Source organism: Schistocerca americana, chromosome 3 (assembly GCF_021461395.2).
Source record: "Schistocerca americana isolate TAMUIC-IGC-003095 chromosome 3, iqSchAmer2.1, whole genome shotgun sequence".
NCBI classification, from domain to species: Eukaryota; Metazoa; Arthropoda; class Insecta; order Orthoptera; family Acrididae; genus Schistocerca; species Schistocerca americana.
In genome coordinates, this window is record NC_060121.1 from 582,876,469 (window position 1) to 582,892,322 (window position 15,854).

At 41.5% G+C, this 15,854-nt stretch overlaps 1 non-coding gene across 1 annotated transcript; it reads left to right on the plus strand.

The window, feature by feature from the left end:
• The first annotated feature begins 8,917 nt into the window (after positions 1–8,917).
• Positions 8,918–8,992, plus strand: Trnap-cgg. The gene has a single exon. It is a non-coding gene; the product is annotated as a tRNA-Pro (tRNA).
• Positions 8,993–15,854: the final 6,862 nt, after the last annotated feature.

A 15,854-nucleotide genomic window follows, 5' to 3' on the forward strand; every position in this document is an offset into this window, starting at 1 on the left:
CACAACACCTTTTGTCCGTTGTGTAATCGTACTGGCAGCAGGGCCTCTACCAATCAGCTGACACGACTTCATGTAACCCCACAGGAAAACATCCGCAGGAGTCCTGGTGGTTCTGCTGGACTTGAGCTGGACGAGGTATTTCCTGTTCAAGTGCCCGCAGACATTAATATGGGTTTGGGATAGTTGAAAACATTTCCTCTCACGGTTGTTCACGGCATCTCGAATGAGCTATTGAAACAAGACGGCGGAAACGAAAGCGTTCGACCTGTACTCGAGTATTGCCCATCAGTGTGGGATCCGTACCATGTCGGGTTGACAGAGGAGATAGAGAAGATCCAAAGAAGAGCGGTGCGTTCTGTCACAGGGTTGTTTGGTAAGCGTGATAGCGTTACGGAGATGTTTAGCAAACTCAAGTGGCAGACTCTGCAAGAGAGGCCCTCTGCATCGCGGTGTAGTTTACTGTCCAGGTTTCGAGAGGGTGCGTTTCTGGATGAGGTATCGAATATATTGCTTCCCCCTACATATACCTCCCGAGGGGATCACGAAAGTAAAATTAGAAAGATTCGAGCGCGCACGGAGGCTTTCCGGCAGTCGTTCTTCCCGCGAACCATACGCGACTGGAACCGGAAAGGGATGTAATGACAGTGGCACGTAAAGTGCCCTCCGCCACACACCGTTGGCTGGCTTGCGGAGTATAAATGTAGATGTAGATGTAGAAGCAGTTTATATAAAAGATTCTGACGTACCTAGCGAATAAAAGACCTCGTAATGGCTAAAACAGTCTTTACCAAACACTAGATCCACATGTCCAAACATTCAGCTAAAAATTCTCTACAGCAAGTAGAAGACTGAGATTGTGATCGCTTGTACGACAGGAGACAGCTGGAGTAAGTGACCCGTTCACTGTGAAACCTCACGGCACCATGGTTCAGGTTTTAATCCGTCCTTATTTGTTCTAATCATGGGTACAGTGACGAGAAGCCTAAGGAGACAGGGCTTTCTAGTCTTTAAAGGCGCGAGATTAACGTCCTTGCGGCGCTTGTAGAACGTGTTTGTATATATCGTTTGGTCTGCGTGTTGAATCTCCTACTACCAACTGCAGTAGCAGTCTGCATGGGTTATGCAGTCTCTTGTGTCTCTCATAGCTGCTACCTATTCTAGCAGGGTCTCTAGGACAACGTATCAAAAGACGAGTCAGGAAACGGAGCCTTGTGGACATCTTTTGATTACTGTATAATAAACTTCGAGGCAAGTTAATTTAGTTCTAACACAGTAGAAATCCCTTAGACAATTAAAAGTGGCTCTTGGAGGTATGATGCCTTTAGCGGCGAGAGTAACTTTGCCCACTATGAGTTGTTAAACGTCATCCCAAAATTACCACTACGTACTATTCTATGGAACCATTGAAAACACTCGAAGCTCTTTTTGTGGCATCCTCCACTGATTTTTACTTTTCTAATTCCGTGCTTGTTGGCGTCTGTGGCTGTCCCATGATTTTCTAATCAACCACAGAAGATTTCCTTGAGCCTCTGAGCCGGCCGGTGTGGCCGAGCGGTTCTAGGCACTTCAGTCAGGAACCGCACGACCGCTACGGTCGCAGGTTCGAATCCTGCCTCGGGCATGGATGTGTGTGTGATGTCCTTAGGTTAGTTAGGTTTAAATATTTCTAAGTTCTAGGGGACTGATGACCTCAGATGTTTAGTCTCATAGTGCTCAGAGCCATTTGAGCCATTTTGAGCCTCTGATTTATGTTTAAGAGCCTTATGGCCGGGAACGACTTCACTTTTGTCCGATCCTTGTCCCCTTCTTTTTTCACTATGATGCAGTAAATGTAAATATAGCAGAAGTAGAAGAAGGGGAATACGTAATAATGGTCAGCTACGTTTCTAATAATATCGTCAAAGTTAGGCTCTAGCATATGACTGGCAATACAAATGTAGTCGCAAAAAACTGAAGTTCTATGAACGATTGTGATTAAATGACAGATTCCCACTGTTCAGCTTATTTATTGGCTCTACTCTTCCTAAAATATTTCTGCCACTACCCACTTTATCTTTATCGGATACTGTCGCAGGTATTCAAGCGATTGCCTTATAACTCACGAAAGATGTCCAAAAACTTTCTAAATATCTTATCTATGCATACAGAATTTCTACGTTACTCCGCGAGGACGAAATTTCAGCCGAGTGTTTTAAGCTTTCTGTGGGTGTTGTGAAGTGGCAAGTTATTACGGGATGACATGTATTGCAGTAGGATACCAATGATTTCAATGCGTAGAATCATTTAGTTGGGATTCTTATCTTCAAAACTTTAATTACATTACATTTCGTAGATGAAATTCATGAAAAATTAATATTTGTTTATTATGATGTTGTGTGAATAAATGGGAATGAATGAGAGTGTGTATGTCGGACATACGTAAAATTTGATATTACTTTCTGTAAAACATGACGCAGGATCGTGGGAAAGCTGAATCGTACCCACATTGCTGATGACGTATGTCAAGATATGATTGCTTTTGTAAGAAGGCAGCCAGAATATCAGTTTGAAGTGTAATCGGTTTCTAAATTAATTTTAAGATTATTTATCTATTCGGGCCTTTCATTTAATATTATATTAATATTTGTATTTAGAACGACGCAAATTACTCTCTGAGATGTGGTTAGCTGGGGCAAGTTTTGCAGCGAGAATGATCTAGAAGGATCATTCTGATTGGTCAGTCAGACTGATCAGCCAATCAGGACTAAGCTATTCCTGCGCGCAGAAACTTAGATATGCACGGAGTGGGGAGGCATCGAGAGAGTCGATAACCATATATCGAACTTGGACACGAAAGGTCATGGTAAATGTCACGGTGCTCATTATGTGTAAAAATGCAGGAATACTGAGTTCTCAAGTTTAGAACGAGTCGTGACTAAAGCTGTCGCAGTTGCGAATATTTTGATAAAAGTTAGAAGTTTCTGGATTGTTTTGTTGGAAAGTTACTAGCGTGTCAACTCTCGGCCTTAGCTAAAATTCCACGTGGCATATTCTGTATTCATTTATGGAATATTTGGCGAGCACGTCTTTTTTATAGAAGACCACTGAATGAGACCGAATGTAGAACTCGCAAATAGTGGTGAATCAGAGACTGTGAGATCAGAAGCATGAACGGGTCGGACTTGTGTATATTTGTGGTTGCTTTGCGTGTGAAATTTGTTGTTTGAATGAGAACTGAGAATGATAGAATAGTACCTCACTGGATGTGGACTTGATAGCCATAAATGTGTCTTATTAAGCAATAAACGTTATTGGTCTTCAAATTTAAGGGCGCATATATCAGTAAAAAATACACCGTATTTCCACCAGAAATCTTGATAAATAGGAACTTTTAGGAACTGTTTCCACCACAGTGTAGGTATTAGGCGCCGTTTTCTTCAAGGCTGCTTTTTCGCCGTCTAGTAAGTACCTACGATTGCACAGTGAAGGGACGTCGAGCGGAAGCCGTACTGAGGTAGGTGGACATTTATTAACAGTATGGTGTTCGGGACACATAATATTTTACCCCGCCCCGCCGTAATGTGTGTGTGTATGTTTGTGTGTGTGTGTGTGTGTGTGTAAAAGGGTAAAGACCCTGCCCTGCTGTATGGCACGTGACAACTGTGATTAATATCAAGGTAACAGAGGCCTTGACAATGAATTGGATAATTCACTACTAGGACGATAATGTAAATGTGACTTTTATTGAGTAAAATCCTTTCGTATTTTCAGACATCGTCTTAAATCTTTCCTCTTCAGCTTCTTGAGGTTGCACACACACCGTGATTAGAATTGGAAACATTTTTGAGGTCTTCTTTGGAGGATAGCTACTAACTTCGAACACTTTTTTGATATTTCACGTTCTTGGACAACCAACAATTCTGTACGCATCCAGTACTCTCGCTCACATGTAAAGCTCTCTCGCCTGCCTGCACATTTCCCCAATACCACGCAAGACTAAACAGGAGGATGAGAAAGAGGGGGAAGCTGCGAACGCACACCATTTAAATGACAGTGCAGTCATTCGTGGAGCAATGAACAGCTTACACGCATCTTGTTTGTGTACCTCATATTTCGCTACAACATACATGAAAAACAAAGCAATTGTTTAGTATTATTTAATTATTAGCTCTTACACGTAGCTGTACTTACACATCAGGTGTTTTGTTATAATGAGTGATGAAGGGTAAATAAGCTATAATATAATAACGACAGCTATTATCATGTCTCTGCCAATTCGGATAGGTATAGCTAGTGACATGCACCCCCGCCGTCCTACTTCGGATTGGCACAACTCATGAGGACACGACTACCGCATTGTCGCTACCGAACATTGTGCACAGAGGTATGTGTAGCAGGAGCATGCGTATAATCACTATACTACAATAAACTGTACATTATACAACATGTATATCATGTAACGAATTTAATAGTTTCTTAACATGGTTTATGTTCATTGATAATATTCTTCTCCCTACTTCACCCTCTTCGATTTCCTTAATTTATATATATGTATATTACTCTCTAAAGTAGCATATGGTATTCCTCAGGATTTCCATCGAACTCGGATGAATTATTTAGTCACCAAAACACACAGAATTACTTGCCGGCCGCGGTGGCCGTGCGGTTCTAGGCGCTCCAGTCCGGAGCCGCGCTGCTGCTACGGTCGCAGGTTCGAATCCTGCCTCGGGCATGGGTGTGTGTGATGTCCTTAGGATAGTTAGGTTTAATTAGTTCTAAGTTCTAGGGGACTTATGACCACAGCAGTTGAGTCCCATAGTGCTCAGAGCCATTTGAACCATTTGAACAGAATTACTTTCGAATTTAATAATACTAACTACAGCAATTCAAAAGAGGAACTTCAATTGCATTTTGAACATACGCTTTTTATGTTATCCAGTCCATCGAGACGCATTTCGCCTTAGTTAAAAGGCATTTTCAGTGGAAATCCTCATACAATTACTTTCGAATTTAATAATACTAACTACAGCAATTCAAATCAAGAACTTCAATTGCATCTTCAACTTACGTTTTGGATGTATCCCGTTCATCGAGACGCATTTCGCCTTAGTTACAAGGCATCTTCAGTGGAAGTCCTCATACATTACACGGTTTTTTCGTTTACACGTGCAAATTATATCCTTTGCACATGTAAGCTAAGAATCTAATCAGTCATTGAGGTTTTCATAATAAAATGGAAAGGTACTTACAGATCAGCGTCTAATTCATTACTTTTCAGTGAAGCAATTTCCCCTCAGATGGCAAACTGGATGAGGGTTTCCAGTTCCCTTCTCGTCCCTGTTTTCAACATTCAGCACTTTGACTGTCATTTTCTGTGTGTATACTATCACTCTTTTCTGTAAGTGTTGCGAGCTTTCTCAGGATTTGCTTTCAATTGTTTTCTTTTATTGTTACTATTTTGCTGATGTAACTTCCCTCTCCCTCTCTCTCTCTCTCTCTCTCTCTCTCTCTCTCTCTCTCTCTGTGTGTGTGTGTGTGTGTGTGTGTGTGTGTGTGTGTGTGTGTGTGCGTATGTGTGTTTATTTTTTATTTTTTCACATACATTTATATACTTGGGAGAGAAATGGAATTTGTGATCGTCTAGTGGGATTACTGTCTACTTTATCATCAGTCAGTGTAAACATGGAGTAGTTAATCATATTCACTTAGTCTTCCTTTCAGCCTTCGTTTTGCACACGTGGTAATTTTCTTTCAAGGTTAGGAGTGTTTCATTACTTATTGTAACTTTTTCATGTCTTTCTCTTTTGTAGTAGGTTAGTGATTATTTTCTCTGAAATTTTCTGCTAGTGTTGAGTGACAGGAATACACACTAAATGACATAGAAAAAAAGGAAAATTAGTACAGACTAATCCCATAACACCTACTCTCTGCTGCCAACCAAATTTCCATAATGTAATCATCCCTACGTGATGTAATATGATTGTAATATTCTTGCTGCGAGTACCAGCGATGATGCGCTACCGTAATTTGATACAACAACGCTCTTTGCTCTGACTGCAACGCTCTTTGCTGAAAAGAAAAAGAGGAGCATCTGTTTTTTCTTGTATTTGTTGGAGATAAGGAATGCCGATAGGACATTGTGCCTTTTTGAGGTCACATAAGTATGCATATAGAAGTAATTAGAAGTGCAGAGGTCAACATGTAATCGCGATTATCAAGGATCAAAACTGAATTTGTGGAAAAAAGGAAGGTAAATATCTTTACGAACATGTATCAGATGTTGGGTCCTCGAACTTCATAAAAACCATTAGTGTGTTTAGGAATACAGTGCATAGTGATTTCTTCGCGAAGTGCCAATACTAGGCGAATCTGCTATGAGGGTCCGAACGTCGCGGAATATTTCGCCGTCAGCTTGTATGTTCATGACGTTCGCCAAGCGACCAGTTTGTTACTCAGAAGTTATCGTACTGCCACTGTTGTTCAACGTTATCTTTCTGAAAGTGTTTCCAGAAAGAAAATCTTAAGGCGACTGTGAATATTGTAGCTCCTAAGGGAGGCGGCAACTTCATCGCGAGTTGTAACAGTTTTCTCCGACTTTGTGTGGCGTTCTCTTAGAACCGGAGAAGCAGAAACCTCCGACCACCAACTCATCCTGTACCTAACCCGTTCTCTCTATACAGCAGCCACGAAGAAAACACATTCATCTACAGTTAAATTCTTTCACAGATTGTTTGGATTGGACAGGTAAAAATTTTATAATGTATGCATCAAGGCGAAAGAAAATTCAAAAGAGAGTTTATTTATTGCAGCACCTTTCTTACTTTGTCAAAGACGAAAGTCAAAGAGCAAGTTAATTAATTAATAATTTTTGTTTTTGCGTAGCAGTTTCATTTTAGACTGTGAACTTCTAAAAGCTTCCAACTTACAAACTTGCAGGAAACACGTTGAAATTACTATCTGAAACTTATAAAACAGAAGAAGGCAGAACTGTGAGAAATACTTCACAGTTGATAGAACTAAAAAAAGATATAAAAATCTCTGACATAGTTCTACTTCTCTCTTTTGCCATAGAAAATATGTTCTCGAGCATAACAATAGCAGAAATAATAAATATCACAGAAGAAAAACTGAATGATGACAGCCAATTACTAAATGAACACGTCACAGAAATACATAAACTGCTGGAACTGATAAATCAACAGAACTACTTTCAGTTTAGTAATGAGTGCTATTTAATACAGTCAATATACATGACACATACTCAGATAAGAACAACAGCACTACAAAAAAACACACAAACAAGCACACAGCAACAGAACAACAATGACACAAAGAATATATGGGAATAGGAGAGGGGATTCTGTATAATACACAACGACCTACAAGCACAAAGTCACACGTAAGATACAAACATTTTCAAAAGACAAGGCATAAAAGTAATACTCAAAACAGCCAGTGCGATAAAAAAAAACAAAAAAGAACAGACATTTAACAGAAAGCAGGAATATGTTAACTACAGTGCAACACACGTGGTGGAAGATTTGTAGGACAAACCGGAAGAACATTCAACACAAAGTACAAAGAACACATCAGAGCATGGGAATATGGTAAAAGCCACTCAATTTTTGCACAAAATTTGAGATAAAATAACAAGAAACAAGTAACTAGAGAGAAAGACATCAAAAGTGTTACAATAAATGATGAGAGACACCTCCCAAAATCACAAGAAAACTACGACATACACAAAATAGAGGCTGAAAGGAAGATATCGCTAAAAGGCCAAGAGCATATGATTAGCTACTCACTGTTTGCGCTCATTGGTAATATGACAGACGACCACAAATCCCATTTCGCTCCCAAGAGCATAAATGTATGTGAAAAAAGAAAAAAAAAGAAAAATTAGGTAAATATAAGAAAAATAAAAAATAAGAATATAAAAAAGTATACACACACAAACACACACACACACACACAAAACTGGCAGAGTGCTGATGTAACATCAGCACTCATATAGTGACAGAAAAAAGAACTGAAAGCAAATCCTGCTAAAATCGGCAGCACTTACAGAAACTATACGCACACATAATAGTGAAAGTGCTGTATTTGAAAACAGTCACCGTAAGGAAAACTGCAAACTTTCATCCAGTTTGCCACTTGAGAGGAAGTTGTTTGGCTTATAAGTAATGAATTAGACTCTGATCTGAAATTGCTTTCCCATTTTATTATAAAAACCTCAATGAGCTGTTTTAAACCTGTAACCTATATATGCGAAGGATATAATCTGTATGTGTAAACGAAATATCGTGGGGACACCCACTGAAGATGCCTTGTAACTAAAGTGTATTGCGTCTGGATGCGCAAAATATATAAAAAAAAGCTTAATGTGGAACATGCAAAAGACGTTTTTCTTTTAAACTACCGCAATTTATATGCAGCTGTTGCAAGAATGGCCAGCGCAGTGAACTTGTTAATAATATTAGTACGGATGTATGGATTGAACACGTTGAAGGTTCCAGAATGAGATTTTCACTCTGCAGCGGAGTGTGCGCTGATATGAAACTTCCTGGCAGATTAAAACTGTGTGCCCGACCGAGACTCGAACTCGGGACCTTTGCCTACCGTACCGGACGTGAGTCGTGCTTCGGTAGCTCAGTTGGTAGAGCACTTGCCCGCGAAAGGCAAAGGTCCCGAGTTCGAGTCTCGGTCGGGCACACAGTTTTAATCTGCCAGGAAGTTTCATATCAGCGCACACTCCGCTGCAGAGTGAAAATCTCATTCTGGAAACATCCCCCAGGCTGTGGCTAAGCCAAGTCTCCGCAATATCCTTTCTTTCAGGAGTGCTAGTTCTGCAAGTTTCGCAGGAGAGCTTCTGTAAAGTTTGGAAGGTAGGAGACGAGGTACTGGCAGAAGTAAAGCTGTGAGTACCGGACGTGAGTCGTGCTTCGGTAGCTCAGTTGGTAGAGCACTTGCCCGCGGAAGGCAAAGGTCCCGAGTTCGAGTCTCGGTCGGGCACACAGTTTTAATCTGCCAGGAAGTTTCACGTTGAAGGTTCTATAAGCATTGTACTCATTATGCTGAATCGCATTATGTAGAACATATTAACCAACAAAGACATTTTCACAAGTATCATAAAGTTCAGAAATCAAAGGGCAAATAGTTTTTCAAAGACTACATAAGTACTTTCACAAATTCACGTTATATTCTTTGGTTCAATAAATATATTGCACTGCACACTTCCTAAGCCAGCCTACGTCCTTCCTTAGGATATGAAATACCTCCATATCATATTTCTTCGAAATTGATTCACAAGGTTAGTCCTAAAGACGTAACAGTGCTACTTCTGCATTTATAATATTATTATTGACTTTTCGTAAGCAGAGGATATGTAGACACTTTCAAAGGTTTTCATGACTCAGACTGCCATGTAATCGTTCCTTCTCAGGGGCAGTCAAATGAAAACGTGACAGATGGGAAAAAATTAAGGAGACTGTTGATTACCTCAGAAGTAGTCAACATAATTGTTAATGCATTTATCCCAATGCTAGACAAAAGGGGTCAATCCCTTCATGGAGAAAGGTTTGCAGTTGCTTACGGAACCATGATTGTACCCAGGTGTGAACCTCTTCGTCCGAAGGTAATCGACTGCCACGAATATTTTCTTCAGTTCTTCAAAAATACGGAAATCTTATGGGGAAAGATCGGGAAGTTATGCAGGATGTCTAAGGGTTTCCCAGAGAAACTTCTGCACCGCAGTTGAAAAAGCCTTGCCAGCATGTGAACGGTGTGTAGTGTATAGTTGTGTAACAATGTTCAAAAGTTTCATGAGGTGACCGGTCGATGGTGTGCTTTAGGATGTAAAACAGAACTGTTTATTCCTTTTTATGCACAATATTTCGAAAATATACCCAGCCTTCTTCTGCATAGGTCGTCGTAATATAGTCATAAAATGGAATCAGTATAGTGCTCAGAGTAAGTTTATCTGATCATGGTTCATAGTTAATAGACCATCATTTATTAGAATAAATGTACAAAAAATGTTAAAAGTTCGTAATGTATTCGGTAACGACAGAAGATATGAACTTTTCAAGACAATGCTCCACTAGTTACGGCTTGTGACGGCTGTGTTGCATAGTGAAAGCATCTTGCAGAAGTTCTCATTAACGCAGTCGTATCCTGTAACGGTGAATAAGCCACAGCTGTACTCCAACGCTATTATAGCAGCTGTGTTAGCGTCGGAGCATAGGCACAACGAAACACGGCGAGCGTTAGAGAAGAGGATACCGTGATCGTTAACACCTTATCTGCCATCCACAGCTAACGGACATTTGTCGGAGCCGTATACGTGTCACGCATGACTCGTTCGATATCACAGATATGCTGAACGTCAGTGAAGTCAGGTGAGCTGCGGGGCTGCGGGCTATGTTTGCAGCATCATGTATGTACATCGAGTACACCTCAGACAATTCCGACGCTGTTCTGAAGATACTGGATGCCAATGGTACAGGTTGCCAATAGGACGTTGTGAGCGAACAAGCCAGCGCACTTGGTCGCTCGGTGCGCTCCCCTGTGGTTTTATGTTTAGAGACACCGGTGGATGTACCAAGGGCCTCGTTTCACTACGTTTTTATATCCCTCATATGAAGGTACTTTTACCAGGTTCCTGAACGCTGCTTTGTTGGCCAGCGATGTGCATCACCTCATGTCTTTTCTAACGTGCTTCTTTGTGTTGCAATTTTTGCAAATATTATTATAAACTCTCTGGGCAAACTATTATTCATACCCTTGAAGGTTAACACTGCTTGCTTTTCAGTGCTGAAAATGATGCAGAACTAGCACCAGGTGGCCATGTAACACCCTGACGTAACTCATGGCAGTGAAGTGGTGTGCACATGTCCGTCCGACGTATGGAAACGGCGGACTGAGACTTGGAGATGTGATAGAGTGTCACAGAGGAGTTATCTTTTTTGGACGTGCCCCTGTCCGGGCCTTGAATAAAGTCTACTTCGTTGGTGTACTAATGCAGACTATCCAATGTGGATACAAGGAATGTTGTTCCACTTGTAGTGACGAAGTTAAGTTTAAGAATAGTGATAGTAAAAGATCTTAACCGACGGGGACTGGTGACGGATGACCAGCCTCGTCAATCGGACTCAAACCCCATAGGAACTGAAGACGGAATCTAAGTTTCTAGGCCACGTTATTTCCCGCTTCAGATTCTTCTTACACAATCACAGATTCTAATTCTCAGCTGAGATATTTTTCAAGGTTTTTGGTCTTATCAGTCATGAGACCACACACATCGTTAATTATATCTTTTTGACGGTTACTGCTAGGATCGGGTAGCTACAGGTTTACGGGTAATTTCTGCATTTTCTTGGCGATTGATTAGCGGAACTATTATTAGGAAATTCCCGTCAGTTACAGCTCTGCTTCATGCTTGGTAGGACCACCGGTCGCACGTACCTATCTCGATTGCCATCAGCGCTTCCTAGTTTTCGTATAAGTGACTTAAATTATCCTCTCGTCTGTTTGAAAAAATTCACAGATGTCTTTGCAGTGTTTCTAGGACTTCCAGTTCAGCGGCGACTTGAGTAAATAGCCTGCTGAGAAGATCACCCGTATGTGAAATATGTTCCGCAATGCCTTACTTTGTAAGGTCAGGAGCCATTGTATATGCTTCTTAGTGCAGTATACAACGTACCGAAGGTAAATTGTCAAACACCAGTATTTTCTGTATTGTTAATGTATCTCCTTCGAATTAATCCTGCTCTTCATCCAAAAGCTTTAACCCATAGAATAAGACGTCGCAGCCATAATTATAGTGTGAGAGTTACAGACGCTTTTAAAATCTACACTGCGAAAAAAGTCTTTGGGGCAGGGAAACGTTGAATATTCTGTAGAGGTGAAGGATGTGGGGAGAAGAAATGTAGGGGCTGTTGGCTGGTATCTATGGAAATGAAGGTGGATGTTGGGATGGACAGCGAGAAGACAGCGAGGAGGAGTTAGGTGGGTGGGATCGGCTGTAGTACAATACTGGATATTTTTGTCAGAGAGAACGATGGAGTTGATGGAATCTAGTTTTCGGATAATGTAGGATATGAGGAGGTGTTCAGCACAGGTGAGGTGAGGTGGGGATTATATCAGCTTCTGGTGGGTCCACGTGGGGGAAAGTAGTGGATATGCAAAGCAAGATGGAGCTAAAATGCTGTGAGTAGAGAGGAGCTGGGAGTGGTATGCTGCTGGGTTCCCAACAATGACACTAGTACCAGAAGATATCATTGATTTGTTTAGAAATGGTACTGAAAACCTTTATGTATTTCTTTAGTGCGCCTTTATAAATTCTCAGAAACTTCAATGAACGCAAAAAAATACAGTGCACTTTCAGAATGAAAAACTGAACAATTTAGCTTAAGGTACCCACGAATTAATACTTTACAAATGCAAACAAATGAACAATACAGTTATAGAAGGAATCAAACAACTTAACCTAAGCTAACAAACTCTTAAGGTTCACCCTTCTCCTTTGGTTCTGCTGCAACATGGATTAACATACACACTATTAAGTATAACAGTGAGAAATACATTTTCATTAGAAGATCCTGCATACCAAAAGCTAACATGAATAGACAATTAGCTAACAGCTCAGGGCACGCAGTGAGCCACAACTTAAGAACACTATTAAACAAACTGTGTCTCGACAAAAAGTGTATGAACAAATTTAAGAAACGACACCTAACTAGCTTCAATTAACTGTAATATATTTACCTTGGATAACCAATGCAGCTCAAATAACACGTCTAAATTACAAATCGGGCTCAAACACAATAAACAGAAAGATTCGTAACATAAACACACACAAACCTTCAGTAATGCACGCAACTCTCCCTTTTAACATTTCTATAAAAGTGTATAAATATAACTTGAACCACAATGTTCATACAACTTCAGTTAAGACAGGAAAACTGAACTTACCTTTATGCTCTGTACCCATTGCAGGCGCCAGTCTTAATGTTCATGATCTATCGACATATCACAAATGGGAGAGACGTGTAGAGGATAGGTCAGTAAAAGGTTTCAAGGGTTACTAGATAGGAATAGATGTTATATATTCCATGGGGAGACGCTGGATAAAAATTAATAAGACACAGGTAACAAGAACTATAGGTAGCACCTCACAGTTAATACAACTCATAAAAGAATATAAAAGTCATAGACACAACCACCCTTCTCTCTTTTGGCATAGGAAATACGTACTCTAACATATCAAAAGCAGAAACAATAAACATCATAGAAGAAAACATGAAGGGTAACAGCTACCTACCAAATGAACACATTTGGTAACTAAACAGAATTGCTTTCAGTTTAATAGTCAGTGCTATTTTCAAGAAGATGGGCTACCAAGGGGAGCCCCAGTGTCTGGTGCCCTAGCCAAAATTTTCATAAACTATGTAAAAAGCCTGATATTTGAAAACATTATCACAATGAATTGCAACATACTTCATTTGGCCAGATACATGGATGATATACTTCGTTCAGTTGTTGAACCTCTAGCAAAAGTTGATCAGTTGCGTTCAAATACAATCAGAATATGCAAAAAGATAAGATTTACGATGGAGAAAGAACAGTTAGACAGATCTAATATCAAAAGAAAACTTTTCTCAATAAAGAATAATACAACTTTCAAACACAAACAGGCATACACCTGGAACACACAATGAACAAACGTAGTGGGACATGAAGATTATGCCACTGACAACTCCTGACGAAGTAGGTTGATAATTGTTGACTGAGAGGTACATATCGCAATAACGCTGGTAAGTTGTAGATACTGTTGTGGTGGTCCCCGACGTGTTGAATTGCATTGCTCTATATACCCAGACCGAGGAGGAATTTGTGCCGACCCAGTTTCGCACACATCACCCGGTGGAGGACATAGGTTTCTGGCACAGAGGGCCTCTGGTGGCGCTTGTCCTGCCGTCTGTTGTCCTTGTTGTTATCGACACGTCCAGGGCGGCAACGCCTCGTACATATGCAAACCTGTGATGCTTTAGTGTCTAAGGTGTTGCTCATTCCTTTAGGCGAACGGTGGAAACATAACATCTGTGCTCCACAAGAGGATGAGAGAGACGGTAGTTGTTTTCACTATCAGGTTCGATTTCTATGGCGTGTGGAGAGCCCTGATGGATGTGCGTCGCAGTCGCTCTGGTCGACGTCCATTGGTGTTGATCCTGGGGTGGCCACTGGAAGAATACGCTCCTCCAGCGAGGATGAAAGAGCCACCAGAGGTGGTGCTAGGTCAATGGCGACCTGCCGTGGCACAGATGAATGTGCAACAAGGGAAGGCTCTGAATCTGTGTCAGTTTCTGACAGCAGTTTCTTGGAGCAGACTTGGTTTGGATGTCTGAAACATCCAAGAGCTGTACTTTGACCACCCTCTGTCCGAACAGCTGTGTCACTACCGCTGGAGTCCAATGGCAACCTTGTCGAGAGAACATCAGGACCCAGGTATCATTACAGATGGAAAAGCGATGAGGATGACGTCGTGATGGTGGCTCCTTTGCCTGATGTGGATGGCATATGGAGAAAACTGATCACTACAGCTGTTTGTGGAGTCGTTCAGCTGGACTGGGCCCCTACTTTAGTGTCGATCGACAGAAAGCCAGAAAGGTGGAGAGCGCATTGTTCAGGTAGTGGTGATGGCAAAATTTTGACGGTTACTTCTCATATGATCAAACGAACTGCTCCACCAGACCATTGGACGCCAGGTGGAAAGTTGTTGTGTGGACAAGAGCAATTACATTGGATGCGCAGAAATGAACTCAGCAGACGTAAATTCAAGCCTCCTTTTACCCATGACTATTGTTTCTCATAGACTTTCAGTCGCGAACATACGAGTCAACGCTTGAATCTCATGTTGAGACGATGTAGAAGAGATCTGGGAGATACATGCAAAACCAGATATGGCGTCGACCACGACGAACGATGAAAGGCTGACAAAAGGGCCCATGAAGTCCAAGTGGAGTCATGACCATGACGTCGATGTCTCTGGCCACAGAAAATAGTGACTGCGAGGCTACTTGTTTGCCTCGGCAAGATGTGCAGGTGGCCACCATGGCAGCAATGTCACTGCCTTTCCCTTTCCAATATACACGATGTTGCGCCAGACGTTTTGTCAGATGGTATATCACACCAATTTTTTTTTTTTTTTTTTGTGATGAAAGCCCCCAAGTCCTAATATGTCCGTCGGCACGTCTTGAATATCGACGGTAAGGAGGTACCCTTAATAGCTCATGGTCCCATGTAGGAAGAGGACCGTGATTTCTCCCTTGACCGCCACTGCATCACTTCTCTAACTGTGGAGGTGATGGGAGAACGGTTGCAGTGAAGGAGAGGCCAACCTCCGGTATGTGTTCCGCACGATGATTGAGGCTGTAGAACTGGTGTCCACTTGGAAGTAGTCAGGATTATCATTGACTAACACGTGAAGGGTCATATGTCAATCCCAATAGGAAGAACGGTGCAGACCTGAAGCACCTCTGGGGCCTCCATCTTCTATTCCTCCGTCGGGAAAGTGTCCACTTAGGCCGAATCCACGTGCGTTTTGATGGAGGCCCAGCAGACCTTCGCTTTGTGACCCCTTTTTCCATAGGAGGTACATTTAGCACGACGAAACTGTCACTGGTGCCAAGGATACGTGATAAAACAGTTAACACACATTAAGCAGGAGGACAACTGTAGGAAGCGGTGGATTCAAAATGCCTGTTTACCAATAGTCAGAGAGTCCATAGGGAGCTGCCGGGCTAGCGGGGAGCTGGTAGGACAGGCCATATAGGCAGAAGCAGTATCTTGTGTGGAAGCTGAGGCACGAATGGACA